This window comes from Belonocnema kinseyi, chromosome 5 (genome assembly GCF_010883055.1).
Source record: "Belonocnema kinseyi isolate 2016_QV_RU_SX_M_011 chromosome 5, B_treatae_v1, whole genome shotgun sequence".
Classification (NCBI taxonomy): Eukaryota; Metazoa; Arthropoda; class Insecta; order Hymenoptera; family Cynipidae; genus Belonocnema; species Belonocnema kinseyi.
This window is the reverse complement of record NC_046661.1, coordinates 25,918,350-25,922,672: the sequence shown is the minus strand read 5'-3', so window position 1 is coordinate 25,922,672 and position 4,323 is coordinate 25,918,350. Positions and strand designations below refer to the sequence as shown.

Here is a 4,323-nt window from a genome sequence, read left to right as displayed (position 1 = left end):
TTTAAAAGTCGATTATTTCACTAACAGTTGAACTACTTTGTAAAAAAATACGTTTTTTTAACAAGGTTTTTTAATTATGGTTGAAAATTTAACTATTTGGATTCGTCTTTATTTACTTTAAAATTAAATAATTTCTTTAAAAATTCATGTATTTTGTTTAAGATTTGTCTTTTTTTGTAGATCATGAACTTTCTTGGTCGAAAATTTATCTGATTGGTTGAAAATTTAACAACTTTCTTTAAAATTAATTTTTTTTGTTAAAAATTATTTATTTTTATCTGAAAATGTAACTATTATATGATTGATTAAAAATTAATCGTATATATTGGTTAAGTTAGAAAATCGTTTTTTTTTTTTTATAAACATTAATCTTCTTGGTCAAAAATTCACCTTTTCCCTTGAAAATTTAACAAAACTTGGTTGAAACTTTATCCTGTACATTGTATTAGTTAAAACACCAATTATTTGATAGAAAATTAATTTAATTTGTTGAAAAGTAAACTTTTGGATAGAAAATTGATTTATTGTGTTAATTAGATTTTTTCCCTAAAATTAAAAGAACTTTAAAAAAAAGTTACATTGTTTTTATTTTAAGTTGTTCCAGATTAATATTTTTGCATTTTTATTTAGAGATAAAAATTTTAGTTTGCCAATTGAAAATGTTAGAAATTAACTTACTATCAAAATAATTGAATTTTCAACTAAAAAAAAGAGAATAACAAATTTCTAACAAAATAATTACATTTTCAACTAAAATGATCAATATTTAACAAAAAAAGTTTTAATTTTTAATTAAAAACTGTTAAACTCATCCAAAAAGATATTAATTTTACACAAGAGTTGACTTTTCAGTCAATAAGGATTTTTTTTAAATTGTTGAATTTCAAAGCCAAAAAGATGATTTTTTTACAAAACAGTGTAAACTTATTTTTAAACAGAATAGTTAAAGGACTTCTGTTTAAAAAATATAAACTTTTTAAATTATAAATTGAATTTGTTTATTTTAAATCGCTTTATATTATTCATTTTTACATTTTTATTTATAAATCCAAACTCAAAAGTCTTATTTACGAATTGACAATTTTGAAAATCGAACGGTGTAACAAAACAGTTTCATTTTCAACTAAAAAAAATTGAAATTTCAACCAAAGCCTTAAATTTTTAACGAAGGAGATGAATTTTCATTTAAGATTATGAACCTTCAACAAAAAAAGGCTTACATTTTTTTATTAAAAACTGTTAACTCATCCAGACAGAAAATTTTTTCACAAAACAGTTGAGTTTTCAGTCTTTAACTAAAATGATAAATCTTCAAAAAAAATTTAATTAACACAATAAATAAATTTTCAATCCAAAAGTTTACTTTTCAACAAAATAAATTAATTTTCTATCAAATAATTGGTGTTTTAACTAATACAATGCACAGGATAAAGTTTCAACCAAAAATGGAATAGTACAATTTCCAGATAAAAACTGCTAAAAAATTGAATTGAACAAGAAAGAAAAACAAATTTTCAACAAAATTGTTAATTTTTCAAGGGAAAAGGTGAATTTTTGACCAACAAGATTAATGTTCTATAAAAAAAAAAAACGATTTTCCAACTTAACCAATATATACGATTAATTTTTAATCAATCATATAATAGTTACATTTTCAGATGAAGATAAATAATTTTTAACAAAAAAAATTAATTTTAAACAAAGTTGTTAAATTTTCAACCAATCAGATGAATTTTCGACCAAGAAAATTGATGATCTACAAAAAAAGACAAATCTTAAACAATACATGAATTTTGAAAGAAATTATTTAATTTTAAAAACAAAAAGAGTATTTCCACCCAAAAATTATGGTTTTAATTTTTAACAATATATTGTCTCTACCAGCCCTATGCATCGCCCCCACTCTTTCTGTTTTCTTAGCCTCCGGAGGAGTATCGTAGTTCAAATAAATCCAATAGATGGGGCTCCGATCAGGTAGGCCTGTCTTTGCGTAGTTATCTTGATATGAAACGGAAATTTAAAAAAAAAATAGAAAACTGGGATTTAGAAGAAAAGTATAAAAAAAATCCCTGTTGAAAGTCAAAATTCGTCACAATTTAAAAGTTCCTTCTTCCGAAATTAAAAAAAAGAGAGTACAAAAACGGTAAATATTCTATTGAAAGAGATTTATATGAGAAAAAAACGAAAAATTGACAATTTAAATTATAAGAACTTGTAGCCGCGTAAATTATTTATTGAGTTGAAAGTATTTCAAATTATTAGTGCGAAAACATAGGATTAAAATTTGTAGCTCCGGGCTGTACGTCATACTATAACAACAAATAGCTCAATATTCAAACAAAGAAATTAATTCTTCATCAAATGATGAATTTTCAAATTAAAAAGACAAATTTACATCCAAATTGTTGAACTTTGAAATAGAAAAGGTCAATTTTCCACCAGAAATAGTTATATTTTATACTGAAATAGTTAAATTTTTAGTTGAAAAATTGATTTTCATGAAACTAGTTATATTTTTTAAAATATATGAATTTTCATTTGATACGAAGAATCTTCCAAAAATAGAATTAATTTTCGACAAAAGAGTTCAGCTTTCAACCGTACGTAGTTGCAGTTGGATGAAATATGGCGTCGGGCCTACTTGTCGCGCGAGTTTTTTCTCTGTCGGTTTTCGCCTGTGGTGGTTTTATCTGACTGAAATTGAGTCTGAGATCTTGAAGGTGAAATGCGAGGCTCGTGTTAAGCTGAATTTTGTTTTGGCGGTGAGGTTTTTGCCTTAATTTTGTTGTGTGTTGCTCGTTGAAAATCGAGAGCGGAATATCTGGCTACTATCGGTAGATCAAACATTGTCTCTCAGTCTGGCGTACAGCTGACCGGTCCAGGTTTGTACTAATAATAAGTGCTCCTGGTATGAATTCTGCTGACATGTCGCGATTTGAGTCCCTGCTGACTTCCATTAAGGAGAGATAGAGGTTTCGAAGTTGCACTGAAAGGTATTCACTTAGAATTCGAGGGGAAGGTGCTGTCATCTGACGACATTAGTGCCATGTTTGCTGGCCTCATTGCAGTTCTTCAGAGACATTTCTTGAGGCGAAGGATACAGTCAGCAGACATAGTGATAGATTCCCCAAGAAAACTGGTTCAGGGTCGGAATCAGCTTCTTCGTCTGAAGAATCCCGTCGAAACAGGGACGACCCTATCAGTGATTTTTGTAAAGTGCGCAGATCACTTATTTCAAACCGAATCTTGACCATAAATATGTACGCGATGATTTTGATGAGGCCCTTGATCGATTAGAAGAGTTACATCCTTTCACGCGTATAACTCTAGGGGCGACTTCAATGCGCGGATCGGGGATTTGAATCAAGTACGCCCTAATGTTATACCGGTGGGGGTGAATGTGAGCTCAGAGAGACTGGCAGGCGATCCTGACATTTGTAAACGTGGTATAGATTTAGCGGCATGCGCTTTACCTTTCATAAAAGTAGTAAAGGACCTCAAAATGGTCCCGATCGCTACTCGCTCGGACCATCTCCCAGTGTGTGTATAGTTATCGCTTCCGAGAGGAGAGGGTGTACGACAGGCTCACACTGTAATGCATGAAGTTAACAGAAATGCAAGGCTTACCTGGAGGGAGGATAGAAGGGGGGTTTTCCTAGATTCACTGATTCTACCAAATTCGCAAATGGCGCTCGTCTCTTGAGTGGCTGACAAACGAAAATCTTATCTCGGCAATTAGGGCGGCGGCTTCAACTGCTTGTATGATTCCTGCTAATTCTTCGCGCTTTATAGGGGAAACGCCTTGGTTCAACTGGGCATGTTTCAATGCTAAAAGAAAAGCTGAATATAGCCTGAAACAGTGTAAAAGGTCAGGGTTCGTGTTGGATGATATAAAAAATTTTAATTCAGATAAAAAAGACTATATCTCACTGATGGTTTATAACCATCAGTGAGGCACGATGATGTCCCCGCCGAGTTTTACCAAGCTTTACGCGAATTACGTCTAGACTATCTTAAGTGTCTACTCAGGAGGATCTGGTAGACTGAGAAGGTTCCCTCTTACCGGGCAACTATCCTCACGTGCATGTTATTCAAGAAGGGTGATAAAGATGATCCGGGCTTTTACAGAGATATTGCGCTCGTGAATGATATTGCAAAAATATTTACACGAATCTTCCTGGATAGACTTGTTGAGTGGTCGAATGCGGCGAAGTGTATACTAGTGATCCCAGATCTGAAACGAGATGTGGTCCAATACTATGACAGGGCTATGTCCGTATGAATATAGTAGGAGACGCTGTAAATGACTGAGTTGCGCGCGCG

General features: G+C 31.5%; 1 protein-coding gene across 1 annotated transcript in view; it reads right to left on the bottom strand.

Moving 5' to 3' along the window:
- LOC117173566 (MOB kinase activator-like 2) overlaps positions 1-4,323 on the bottom strand; it is a 269,215-nt gene that overhangs the window by 76,050 nt on the left and 188,842 nt on the right. The gene's annotated exons all lie outside the window — the stretch shown is intronic.